This window comes from Pinus tabuliformis, chromosome 7, assembly GCF_031772625.1.
Source record: "Pinus tabuliformis cultivar Carrire ecotype Pingquan chromosome 7, CPIR1, whole genome shotgun sequence".
NCBI lineage: Eukaryota > Viridiplantae > Streptophyta > Pinopsida > Pinales > Pinaceae > Pinus > Pinus tabuliformis.
In genome coordinates this window covers 940,224,867-940,238,777 of record NC_142293.1, presented here as the reverse complement: position 1 = coordinate 940,238,777, position 13,911 = coordinate 940,224,867, and positions in this window count along the sequence as shown.

Here is a 13,911-nt window from a genome sequence, read left to right as displayed (position 1 = left end):
TGCTTGAAAGTTTTTTAAAGTTTCAAGTTCTTCAACATATATACCTAACACATTTTGGTGTAGTCATCAATAAAATTTATCATTTGTTTGTTTCCATTTGCAGAAGGAAAAAGCATAGGGCCACACAAGTTAGAATGAATCAGCTAAAGCTTTCTACTTGCAATGGAAAGGGAATCATGAAATGACTATTTGTTGTGTTTTCCTAAGATACAAGTATCACATTGCTTTATTTTCCTAGGAATTGTTGGCAAACTAGTAACACCATTTCTCTTCAATAAACAAAGGCCGTCATAGTTTAGATGTCCACATCTAGCATGCCATAAGAGACTGAATGGTAATGTACCTTCATCATACTGAGAACTATAAGCAAAGTTCTATGCACAAGTAGAGGTTCCTTGCAACTTCAAGAGTCTTTCTTATTTTATCCCGTTCATGACAAGTGAGTTGTTTGATGCTTTTCTCACCTCAAATTTGCCATCAAACATGTGAATAGAGTGTCCTTGCTAGCGGCTTCAAACTAAGGAAAAAAAGTTTATTCTCAACTCTGGGAGGTAGAGAACATCATTTAGAAGAAACTTAGGGAGACCAGGTAGTTTGAGCTTGATGGTGCCAAGTTTGGATAGGTTGAGTTTTGATTTTTCTGCAAAGTAGATTAATCCACCTACATTGTCACTGAATTATTTAAAGAAATATTTTCTAAAGTTAATGTGGCAAGTTTCTCCTCATTCAAGCAACCATGCATCTTTCCACGAAGCAAGTGAAGCATTAAACAAGTCTTCAGTTATTCCAATATTGCAATGTGCCAAAATATAATAAGTGGATTCAAGTGCTTTAACTTTCCCTGGATCTGTTGATTTACCTTTCTCTTCATTTCTTTCTTGTCTAATTCTCTCCCAAGAGAGCTTACATGTGGAAGCATCATGTCCATTTTTGTTGTAGCTTATACAATGAAGATCAAGTCTTCCTCCTTGGTAATGTTTCCCCCCTTGCCTATATTATTATTCTCTCCACATCCTCTCCTGTCACCTCTTCCTTTAGAGGAATCCTATGCCTAATTTTCCTCTTTCTGTGAAAAACACACAACTTCTTCATAAGACTCAATAATTGTTTTTATCTTCCCAAAGGCTTTCTCTCTTTTTTCAAATTTCTCCACAAGAGAGTCAAAGGTAGTCTCTTTAAGTTTGCCACTGGTTTGTAATGATTCAAGATAATGAGAATATGTGATATGTACTGCCTTGAAAAAAGATGTGAGAGGAACATCGATTTTAACACCAATGGCTTCTACATCATGCATAATATCTCTAATTTCAGAGGCTAGGGCAAGGGGATCATCATCTTACAATTCAAGATGGAAGAGTTTGATCATTAATTGAACTACTTCAAGCTCTGAGTGTGAGCCATATAAGTCTTTCAGCTTCTTTAAAGCACTAAAGGCATTAGTAAATGGTACAATGTGACGACTCACCTCTTCATTTGCTGATGAAACAATCAAGGAATAGGCCTTATTTTTCTTGTTCTCCCATATGGATAGCTCTCTTTCAGATGTGGGTTTTTCAGGTGGATTCCTAGCTTCTCCTTCATATACTCCTTTCCACAATTAATTGAAAATGAGGGTATGCTTTATCTTTTTGGACCATTCATGGTAGTTTTGTTTGCTAGTGAGAACTACTCCAACTATGGAGATGAGTGAATGCATCTTTGCAAAAATTTTGAGCTGGGCCTTGAATAGTCAAAATATTGCAATATAATCTTTGATGAACAAATTTAATATATCTCTACAAATAATAGAGACCCATCATACAAATTTGTCTACATTTGTCTTCAAAATAACTCGAAAACAATGATGCATGCTCTCAATATAGACCAAATCTCATATACAATCACATATGAACCGATTATATAATATATACCACCAATGCATGCCTCAAACATGGACCAATGTATGCCTAAAATATGGACCAACACATGCCTTAAATATGAATCAATGCATACCATGATATATGAACCAATGGCAACACACACATAGAGTAAGAACTAACATATAATATGAACCAATACCAACACACATGGAGAGCATGAAAAACATATAATATAAAAGTTTCAATACATGTATTAAGCAAATATGAAATCACACCAATGTAACACAATCATTATTCAACGCACATTAATCAAGAGATTGACTCCTTGTAAATATAACTCATTGTTGCATATATACCAGAGATTCAACACACTTCGAGATTAAGATATTCAATAGCACATGAACCAACGACTCTATTATGTAAGTGTCTCAATAGAATGTCCCTCTTAATAAAAATTCATAACTTATATGTAATTCAATGTATAAATTATAGGGGCATAGAGACATAATATTCAAAAAATCACTGCTCACTTCATTGCACAAGACTCAACGCACATAGATGTTCCAGATGTATCACATGCGCAACACTCAACACACAAAGACCCAAGCTTCATTCCAATGCACAAAGAATACTTTCAATGCACATACCAAGATTTTTAATCAACACACAAAGTTTTAATCAATGCATGGAGAATTGTATGCATTCAACCAATGCATATGCATCAGTGAACATTCAACCAATGTTTAGATAAAGGTTATTATGACAACAGATTGACATAACTGGTAAACTAATTGAGTCGCACCAACAACATGATTCTGGCAAAGGAGTTATGGGGGAAGAGAGAGCCAAATTTAGGATCTGTGCTCTGATACCATGTCAGGCCAGGTATTGGTAACTCCATGAATGGATGAATTTCTATTAATAAGAGTCATTGATATATGCGTTGGAGAGGGAGACTCTTGGAATTCATATCCCAATGTCTCTCCCTCTTCTTATTTTCATATTTACAATATTTTCCAAATCCCTAAGGATTAGGTGTCAACATTATAACAAGATTAATGAATAAAATAGGTTAATTACCTTCCCATCATACTCCCAAACTTATCATTTTCCACATCCCTTATGCAAATAATTAGAATATGACGAAATAAGTTGAGAATGTTGCTAAAAAAAATGTTTCATGAAAATCACATGGAATTCAATAGTTATCTCTTTTGCATGAAATACTCCCAAAATTTCCATTAACTTTCATCTCTTTTTTTCTTTCTGTTTATCAACAACCTTATCTCCCTTGAAATTTGGAATAGGATGTAGTGCCAATAGATATTTGAACCCAAGACCTATGCGCTAAAGATCCAATTCTCTTATAGAATTAACATATAACTCACTATGATATAAGGAAGCATGCAAGTTTAGTAAAGAATGTGTCTCTCTTAGCTTTAAGGTATCATTGAATTTGTTCCACCTAGTCTAACAAGTTGCATTGGTTGAATACTCTAGATTTCTATAAAAACTTATGAACTTAGTTATTATTTCATTATTACTTGAATCATGACTACCATGATTCTAGAATTTTCCATCTTCTTATTATGATATTTAAATATGGTTGGTTTTGTGGTTGTATCTAGCTTCATCAATAATTGAGTAGTAATTAAGTCCTATCCTTTATATAATACCATTTCATGAGACCTTTTCATTCATTTTCTAATATAGCCTAAAAAACTCTCACGTTGATATCTTTGATGTAATGATTAAGATTCCATGTAGTGGTTTTTGGTAGCAAATAATTGTGTAAACATAATTCACAAATCTAGTTTCTTCTTTTAGATATACTAAAAAAATAATTGCCACAAAAAGTTTTTCCAGTCCCTTTAGGATAAAAAATAAAATCTGAAGCAATTATTTCTATCTATAATCTAAGCCACTGCTCTTTTAAATACATGGTGTAAGTTGGCGACGATGGTCTACATAAAGTGACTCAGATTCCAATTCTCCAACTTTAACTACTTTTGATTTCAAATCTATGATGTCTTCATATTTTTCATTTATTTCTTCCTCATGATTGTTTTGTGTTTTTGCTAACTTTTTATTCATTTTTTTATTGCTATATTCCAATTTCCAAATTATATCTTCCTGATCATTATATATATTTTTTCCTCCTCCTAGTTTAATTTGTTTTGATGTGTTTTTAGGGGAATATATTCTTCAAGACAAGAAAAAGAAGTCAATTCTTTCCAAACACCCTTTTCTATGTTTAACCCCTTAATTTGTTCGCTTAATTTTTCAATTTTTGATAAAATATCAAAAGGAAAAGTTACCTCGAAAGTCACATATTCCTTATCACTTTTGGGTGGAAATTTATCTTTGACTTCCATTTGCTCTATATCACCTTTCTCCACTTGTTTTCTCTTAGCCTCATCAATTTGCATAGATGAAGAAGAAGGTTCTTCAACATACTATGAGCTACTTGGTATGCGTTCAACCACATGCCTTTTGTTTAATCTCCAACTTCTTTGTTGCTCTTATTGTTGACTTCTTTGTTCCTACTACTCTTTAGAATATTGTGTGGGAATTTCAACATCCCCACTATCTTTAGCAACTAGGCATACTAATATCTCAATATCGTCACCATCTTTAGTGAACAAATGGATCTTTGACTAAAACATAAATAAGACCATGGAGTATTGATTGATCCCTTTTTCCACTTGTAGTCAGGAAAATTTATTTTCCTTGAGGTCATTCAAAAATTTCCTTCTTCAAAGAAGACCTTACTACCAGTATTGGGTACCGTCAATCCATTCGGTTCATTCTTAATGATCTTAAACTTGGATGGCATTAAGCTAGGGATATCTTCCTCAATTGCATTTAAAATTCTCATCATTATGAAAAATCTTATCATCCATTGATCAATCATTGATAAAGGGGCATCCACTTACATCAAGAAACAAAAATGGTATATGATGCAAAAAAAATAATTCTCTTCATAAGTAAAATATTTAATGATACGTTGAAGTAACTCTCCCCAAGGCTTTGATAGATACAAGCATCTAACCCCTTAACCAATACCTTCCACATCTTCATTTTCCTCAAAGAAGACTCCTTGAGCTCATGTAGACTCCATTTGTTCCTTATACCAATGTCTTCCTTCCATTGCTAGCCTAGTAACATGAGAAATGATTTCCTTAGTGACTAGAAATTTCAAATCACTCACCATTGTTACTCCATTATGGAAATTCCAAGTAAAAATCTATGCCAACTGAACATTATTGTTCTAAATTTTCTTAAATAAATACAACTTACTAGCCTTTCTAAATATCTCTATGACTTTCTCATTGCTAAAAATAATCTTTGTTGTGATTGGCTCTTCCCTGTATAAGTTTCCATCCTTCTTGAATGTCTATCATTCCTTGAGAATGTCTATAAAAAATGGTATATGATTAAGAGAATGTCCATAATATGTGATTTTGTAGAGAATACACGGTTTGTAGATGATATATGCATCAACGCATTAAACTTTGTTGCAAATTTAATTTTATTTAAGCTCAATAATAACTGCTATGTTTTTCCCAACTCATTCTTGGTAGAATATGACAATGGCCCCATAACTAGAAATTACTAGCATAATTGTCCCTTCAACCCTCTTTGTCTAACCTTTAACTAATTCACATATGTGGAACGATGATGGAGGCAAAGGTACTACCAGTGTCAATAATTGGGTAATGGAATAATAAATGGAATAATAAATGGACAAAATGGCCCATTTATAGTAGTATTACAAAATAGTAATTTCTCAACATTTGGAATAAAGGTTGGAATGATTAAAAAACATGTGCAATAAATGCAATGCACTAAATGAGCTATGTGGAATTAACCAAAAATAATGGCCATTGATTATAAATAATGACTATTAACAAAAATTAATGCATAAATAATGACCGACCCCAAATGGAAGCAATTATCATCTTAGTGAGTAGAAAAATTCAGACACTACTACATATGGTGTCTATGTTTGACGAGGAGTTTCGACAATATGGATAAAACCAACCATATCATTGGAAATGACTAAGTATTTATCAATTATTTTTATTACTTTATCCTTTTCACTAATGTGATGTCTTTGGATGTTTGACTACAGATGATCATGATCATTACCAAACTTGTGATGCTCCTTCAAGAATGTTGGCATTATGACACAGACTTCGCACTATGGCACAGGTATTGTCCTTGATGGCAACTCCCTCAGAAAATCACTCAGATGATAGTTTAGGCTCATAGGCTCTTAGAAAAGGAGGCATACACAGGTTCTCGTTGACCAAGTCATGTATACACGTGGATTCACAGACCAAAAGGTGTGTATGCGTATACATGCACTTTCATGCACAGAAAAGTGCATACAGTTTGGAAAACTTGGTTTTTGGTCCTTGGTATTTGGACCTATGGTTTTGGACCATGGTATCTTGTCTGAAGTGTTCAACCCAGGTATTTGGACCCAGGCATTGGTTCTAAGTGGTTTTGGACCATGGTGTTGAGTAAGGCCTAAGACTATAAAAGGGGATGGAGATCATTAGGTAAGTGTACTCAAGGATTGAATATCTTATGAAGAGAAAGATCTAGAATACTAGTGATTGGGTTATGGTGCATAGCTAGATTTGAATCAAGGAGGAACCTGAGCACTAGAAGAAGGATAAGTTCTATTGATGGGTCAAAATCTTAAGGCTTGAAGAGAAGTATCTTTGTGCGGTTTTGATATTTTATATTTGGCGCATGACTTGATCTATAAATCTGATGATCTGGGTATAACTGATGTCTGAATAGTTGAAAAGGGTAAATTATCTTTTATAGATTTGTACGAAGGTTCAGCGTAGCAAAGGCGCATATACATGCTGGTTAGGTAATTCAAAATAGCGTATACGCAGGTTTGCCTTAATATAGCAGTGTATGCACGCAGGTTCTACATATTGAAGTAGCGTACGTCTCAAAAAATATGTTTTAGCTACTTCTGTTTATTGCCACTGTGTTTGGGTTCAGGATTGGTTTTTGGTTACTGTTACTATATTTTGTTTATAACATTTAGAGAAGTGATTGTTTGATTCAATTTTTGGTTGGTGCAAAGGAGATTGGTTGATGAAGATATATTTGATGTTTGATTGATGTTATTGATGGATCGAGTCTGAAAATTTATGAAACATGGTCCCTGGAAGAAAAGAGAAGGTTGTAGCCTTTTGTAGGTCAGCACCTACGTACTAGTACATCAGCTAGTACAAGAGCTAAGGGGGTTGTAGCTCCCTTCCAGGAGAAGCTAGAGAATGAGAGAAGGTTGTAGCCTTCTGCAGGTAGAAGCCTGCGTACTGGTATAAGACTGCACCAGTACATAAATATTGTAAAAAGAAGTTTCTTATTAAAAGAAGATAGAGACGAATTACAGTAGGTGGTTTTCACCCACATTGGGTTTCCACCTTATATCTTGTGTTCATGTGTGTGATTACTTGCACTGTTTACTGCACTTTATTACTGTTTTATGGTTCTGATACACAAATTAAGATCAACTAACTAAATTAGAAGTCTGCAAGATATACGCGGTTTTCTCTAAACACAATTGTGTATATACGCAGGTTTAATTAATAGAAGTAGCGTATATCAATTTGTTTATGGAAATGATTTTTTTTTAAATTGCTAATACTGATTCACCCCCCTCTCAGTATTATTTCCAATAATTGGTATCAGAGCAGGTCCTTCAGAAGAAGCTTGATCACTTGAAGGAAGATCTATCATCATGAGCAACTACGAAAAAGAGGCATCCATTAGGCCACCAATCTTTGATGGGAGCAACTTCATCTATTAGAAGGTAAGAACCACAACCTATCTTCAATCTCTTGGTACAGAAGTTTGGGATATCGTGGAAGGAGGATACACATTTCCATCAGCAACTCCTACAGATACGATTGGTAAAACATGCAAAACTACAATCTCTTAGAATTCAATATGAAACTCTCAAAATGCACAATGATGAAAGTGTGGCTAATTATTTCTTACGTATAGATGAGATTGTTAATTGCATGAAAAACTTGGGTGAAGAGATAAAAGAAGTTACTTTAGTTGAAAAGGTTTTAAGATCTTTGTCTTCTAAGTTTGAATCAAAAGTTTCTGCCATAGAAGAAAAGTAGAATCTTCAGAGTATTACCATGTCACAGCTGCACAGAATCCTAACTGCTTTCGAAATGAGAAAAGGGGGTCCATCAGACATGAGAGAAGCCACATTCAAAACTTCAAAAGGAGAATACAATGAGTTAGGACATACGTCAGAAGGAGAGGAAGAATCAAACTTTGTCAAGAACCTTCAACAGGGTTCTGGATGATTCAGAGGCAAGCTACCTTTCAAATGATTTGCTTGTGGAAGAGTCGGTCACTATGCAACCAAATGTCCTCATAAAGATAAGCTTGATAAAGGTAAGGAACCAGTTAAATGGAATAGAGAACAGAACATAAGTAAGAAGAGCTATTATACACATGAAGACAACAATGAATTTTCAAATAGTGATGAAGATGAACATGGTAATGATTATAGACTTTTGATGGCTTTTGAAGATGATGATTTCTTGGATGCTATAGATGAAGATGGTCTCTATGAAGAAATTTCTAAACTTAAAATTTGTTTAGAAGAAAAGAGTATGATTATAGATACTTTGACATTCCAACTTGCTGAAAGGGAAAAACACAATGAAAAGTTAGAATGTGAAATTGTGGGACTTAGAAAAGATATTGAGAAAACAAAAGCTCTTAATCTTAGATTTTCTAAAGGATTTGAAACTTTAGATGAGATTATCAAAGTGCAGCGTTCTCCTCTAATCAAGACAGGTCTTGGATATACTGAAGAAGCATCTTAAGCACAGAAGCCATCCACCTCCAAAAGTTATCTTGATGCAGCAAGGAGAAGTGAACAGGTTGACAATCGTCAGCAAAGGCATAAAGCGGATCACCAGGTAAATCAGGGTCAATCTACTTCAAGGATGAATAGAAGCTACAACCAACCGCAGGTAAATCATTCTCAATTTGCCTCAAGAATGAATGTCAATGGAAACTACAATCACCTGGTCGGTAGATTTGATAATCGCAGGAATTTCTTTAATGGCCAATGTTTCTCATGTCATAACTTTGGACACAAAGCTGCTCAATGTGTTGCCTACAAGACCATCATGACTAGAGAAGCACGAAATCAAAGGAGTGTGACTGGGATCATGAAGAGGACCTACAATAACTTTTCTGCTCTTGAAAATGAAATAGAATGCTCTATTTGTAACAACTTCAGTCATGAAGATTCTGAATGTAGGAGTAAGTTTCGACAAACATCTCAGAAGGAGTAAGCTTCATTGGGTCCCAAAACATGGAGAAAGAAACAACCGCAACCAGAAAGATGTGGTATAGCCTTATATGCGGAAGGACAGGAAAATCAGTGGTACATTGACAGTGGAAGCTCGAAACATATGACAGGTGATAAAGAAAAACTTCAATCATATAGTGACTTAGAAAAGGAAAGGAAGGTCTCATTTGGAAATGACACCCCTGCACTCATAAAAGGTAAAGGCTTTGTTCTTTTAAAAGAAAAGGTCAAAACTGGAAATGTTATGTATGTTGATGTCTCAAAGCATAATCTATTGAGTGTTAGTCAAATGTGTGATCAAGGAAATGAGGTAGTATTTCGATCAAATGGATGTATTGTTCGTGAGCTTGATGCAGGAGAATCAATGATCAAAGGCATAAGAACTCCAAACAATTTATACATACTCAAGGGAGGACAACAACAATGCTATCTAAGCAAAAATGATGAATACTGGCTATGGCACATAAGATTGGGGCATCTAAGCTTCACTTAGATAAGGAAAGCATGCAAATATCATGCTGTTCACGATCTTCCTGACATCAGAATTCTAGACAATACAATATGAAAATCATGTAAGTTTAGTAAGCAAACCAGAACACATTTCCCTGAGAAGGAAGGATCAACTAGTAAGCCACTTGAACTTGTCCATACTAATTTATGTGGTCCATCAAGGAAAAAGTCACCTCATGGAGAAGAATACTTTATATTATTCATTGACGACTTTTCCAGGATGTGTTGGATAGGACTTCTGAAGCATAAAGACGAAGCTTTTGAAAAGTTCAAAGCTTTCAAAGCCTTGGTTGAAAATGAATCAGATCACAAAATAAAATGCCTCAGGTCTGATCGAGGAGGGGAATTTACCTCGGATGAATTTTCGACTTTTGTGAAGAACATGGAATAAGAAGGGAATTCTCTACTGCAAGGACTCCTCAGCAAAATGGAGTGGTAGAAAGGATGAACAGAACGGTTCAACAAATGGCTCATGCTATGCTTGATGAGTCTGGAACTCCTGCAACCTTCTGGGGTGAAGCTGCATTTGCTGCCGTTACTATTCTCAACAAAACAAATGTCTGGGTAAACAACACTCAAACTCCTCATGAACTTTGGTATGGTAAGACTCCTACTGTAAAATACTTCAAAGTTTTTGGAAGCAAATGTTACATCAAAAGGACTGATGAAAAGCTTGGCAAGTTTGAACCTATTGCAAATGAAGACATTCTCCTTGGTTACTCTTCCCGAAGTAAAGGATATAAGTGTTACAATAAAAGACTTGGAAAAATTGTTGAAAGTATTGATGTGGTGGTTGATGATGCAGGCAATGATCCAAAGCATATAAAAACCAAAGATTTTGAAGATGATGATGAATATCCTTCAAATGCTGAAGAAGAAACTTATGAGGCACCAGAAGAATAGATAAGGGTAGAAGAAAAGACTCCATCCAAGTATGTCCAGAAGAACCGTCCAGAGACTCAAATTTTGGGGCAGAAAGAGGTAGGTGTACAAACAATAAGAGCTATTACAGAAGCTTCAAGCTATCTAGCATTGCTCTCATTCATCGAACCACGAAATATAAGTGAAGCATGCAAAGATGAATGCTGGGTCAAGGCCATGAATGAGGAACTTGAGCAGATTGAAAAGAATAACACTTGGGAATTGGTTCCTAGACCTAATGATAAGAATGTCATAGGGACCAAATGGATATTCAAAAACAAGTTGAATGAAAATGGAGATGTTATTAGAAACAGGCCAAAATTGTTTGTAAAGGGTATGCTCAACAAGAAGGTATAAACTTTGAAGAAACTTTTGCACGGGTTGCCAGACTTGAAGCCCTAAGAATGTTCCTTGCTCTTTCTAGCTTTCAGAAGTTCAAAGTATATCAAATGGATGTGAAATCTTCCTTTCTAAATGGAGACTTAGAAGAATAAGTGTATATTGAGCAACCAGATGGATTTATCCTTGGAAATGATCCAAAACTTGTATGCAGACTCAGAAAGGCTCTCTATGGTCTTAAACAGGCTCCAAGGGCTTGGTATTATTATCTGGACAAATACCTCCATCAATAAGGTTTTTCAAAAGGATCAACAGATAGCAATCTATATATAAAAATTGACAATGATAAATTGCTAATACTTGTTGTGTATGTTGATGATATCATCTTTGGTAGCAATGAAGAAGCCATGAGTCAAAACTTTTCCTTGGTGATGCAGAAAGAATTTGAAATGTCCCTGCTTGGTGAGCTCACATATTTTCTTGGTTTAAAAGTCCAACAAAACAAAGATGGTATATTTCTATCACAAACCAAGTACCTCAAGTAGATCTTGAAGAAATATGGCATGGAAGATTTGAAACTAGTATGTACCCCTATGGTAACAGGATGCAGCCTTAGCGCAAATGATGAATCAACAGCAGTACATCAACCAACCTATAGATCCATGATTGGTAGTCTGCTCTATCTGACAGGTACCTGACCAGACATCATGCATGCAGTGGGAATAGTTGGAAGATTCCAGGCAAATCCAAAAGAAGCACACCTTCAGGTAGTTAAAAGGATTTTCAAATATCCTCAAGGAACACAAAAATATGGCTTATGGTATCCTAGAGATACAAATCTCACACTTCATGCATATACAGATGCAGATTGGGCAGGAAGCGTGGATGACAGAAAAAGCACTAGTGGTGGTGCATTCTTTATGGGTTCCAGATTAGTATCTTGGTTCAACAAGAAACAAAGTTCAATTGCATTATCTACAGCTGAAGCAGAATATGTGGCTGCTGCATCTTGCTGCACACAACTCCTTTGGATGATGCAAACATTGCAAGACATTCAAATCACTTGTACTCCACCTATCTCCATTTTATGTGATAATACAAGTGCAATCAATATTTCAAAGAATCCAGTCATGCATTCAAAGACCAAGCACATACCTATCAAATATCATTTTCTCTGGGAACAAGTGCTTGAACAAAAGGTCAAATTGGAGTATGTTCCCTCCAAGGAACAAGTTGCTGATATATTCACCAAACCACTGCCCAGGGAGACATTTGAATACCTCAGATAGAAGCTGGGAGTAGTTGATGCATCATCTTACTGTTGACACTTATCTGTTTCAGAAAAAAGTGGTTATATGCAAGTTTCATGAAGAGCATCCGCGTACATGTTGGGTTGTGTTATATTCTTTCCATGACTAGCCCACGTAGTTAATCGGGGTTTAGAGGGGGGGAGGTCACAGGGGGTTTGAGGGGCACCTGTAACTCCAGAAAATTTTGGTTTTGGACCCTATGTTAGGGTGGGCGAACCCACCTATGGTTTTGTGCATGATTTTTGCACATGTTTTTTAGACGCGATGGTTTTTCGGTCCATGGTATTGGATGCTTCGACATGTATAAATATGTATTGTAACATTGAAAGGAACATAATGAAAAATCAAGCTGGTAGTCCTGGTTTTGGGATCCAAGGGAAAATCTCTATGTATATGTGTTTTATGTGTTCTGCTCTCGCATTGTTTATTTTCTATGTTTTAGAATTCGTATGCAAGTAATTTCCGTACGGGGTTAAAACCTACATTTGGTATCATAGCAGTTTTGGCTTCAAGGGGATGCCTTTGTTGCTGAGGGGTTTTGCTCGGGCCTGTGGTAGATCCTGTTCAGTGGGAGATCTGTGAGATTGATTCTAGTGGTGAAAGAAGATGGCGAGCAGTGGAAAGATAGAGATCTAGAAATTTAATGGTCAGAGTTTTGAGTTGTGGAAACTCAAGATGGAGGATCTGTTGGTGGATAAAGATCAGTGGATCACGGTAGATCCAGGTACTAAACCAACGGGAGTGTCCGATGAAGAATGGAAGAAGTTGGATCGGAAGGCAAAGAGCACAATACGATTATGTGTCTCAGATTCAATATTGTTGAATGTATCAGGGGAAGCTACGACGAAGGATTTGTGGGACAAGTTAGGGACTTTGTACCAATCTAAGTCTCTGGTGAATAAACTGTTCCTGCAAAAAAAGTTGTATAACCTGAGGATGAAAGATGGAGACTCAGTGACAGAGCATCTGAATGCATTTAATACTATGGTAAGTTAGTTAGCATCTATTGATATTAAAATTTCAGATGAATATAAGTGCATCAGTTTGTTGTGTTCTCTACCAGATTCGTGGGATAGTCTGGTTATTGCAATAGGTAGCAATGCAAATGCTTTGCAGTTTGATGAAATAGTCTCAGCCTTGTTGACGAAGGAGATGAGATGAAAAAATATGGAGAGCCAGAATGGTGATGCCTTTTCTATATGAGGACAGTCCCAGAACAGAAACAAAAATAAGTCATTGAGTGGGAGATCTAAATCTAGAGGGAGATCTAAATCTCCAGGAAAACCTGTAAAGGTGGTGTGCAGGAAATGCGGAAAGGAAGTCCACTTCAAAAGGGACTATAAATCTAAAGCTCCTGACAAAGTAAAGGGATCTGATGAGGCTCCTTCTGCATAGGCGAAAACCACCTCAGATGAAGATGGGGATGTGTACTTGGCTTCTTCAAGTACACATATAGATCACGAGGCATGGTTGATTAACTCAGGTGCATCCTTTCACTTCACTCCCCATAGAGAGTGGTTCTGCGAGTATGAGAAATATGATGGTGGTGATGTCTTCTTGGGGGATGATAGGAAGGCTAAAATCATTGGTTGCG